Genomic DNA, 1025 nt, shown 5'->3' on the forward strand with positions numbered 1-1025 from the left:
AGGGAGAAGTAAAGACCAATTAATTAAAAGTATACATAAAAGCTCTGGGGAATTAAGGTAAAGAATTGTATTTATCGTAGTAAAAGTGGGACAAAATTTAAAGGGAAATGCCAAACTTGGAGAAAAGATATAATAATTTTACTACTGTATATAGAAAATACAAAGAAAGATTTAGAAATCAATAATAAAAATGTGAACTCCTTTATAAAATAACAAAACTCATGAATAAATTATTTACAGAAAAAATATAAACTGACAGTTAAATCTGCTAAATATTTAGCTCTATTAGTTTGGTAAGCAGAATAACAGCTTCCTTAGGGATGTCTAGGTCCTAATCTCTGGAAACTGTGAATATGTTATATGGTAATATGTTATAAGGCAAGGGAAAATTAGGATTGCTGATAGAATTAAGGATGCTAAATTATTGACTATATAGTGATTATTATGGATTATGTGGGTATGTCCAGTGTAATAAAAAAGATCCTTAACAGATACAAAAGAAAGACAAATAATCAAGTGATATGCTGTGACAAAGACTAAACGGGTCATTGCCAGCTTTGGCGATGGAAGGGGACAAAAAGCCAGCAAAATGGGTGGCCTTTAGAAGTTGAAAAGATATAAAAATGGATTCTCCCCTACCTAGAGCCTCCAGGAGGAATGAAGCGCTACTTGCACCTTAATTTAAGCTAATTGACACCCATTTTGAACTTCTGACTTCCAGAACTATAAGATAACACATGTCTATTGTTTTAAGTCACCAAATTTCTGGTAATTTGTTACAACAGCAATAGGAAACAGATATACTAATAATAAAATGGAATCGAAATAAAACAGTGATCTGATGAAATTTCTCTTCTCTGATTGGCAGAGATAAGTTAGGCAATAGCACCCTCTGTGAACTGAAAAGGCTATATTTTCATATGTTATAATTGAGTGTATACAGATTATTTGGTACAAATATTCTAAAAGATAATTTTGCAGTTTATATCAAAAAATTGAAAAATAGTTGTTTCTTTTAATTATCA

This window comes from Propithecus coquereli, unplaced genomic scaffold, assembly GCF_000956105.1.
Source record: "Propithecus coquereli isolate 6110/MARCELLA unplaced genomic scaffold, Pcoq_1.0 Scaffold219, whole genome shotgun sequence".
Classification (NCBI taxonomy): Eukaryota; Metazoa; Chordata; class Mammalia; order Primates; family Indriidae; genus Propithecus; species Propithecus coquereli.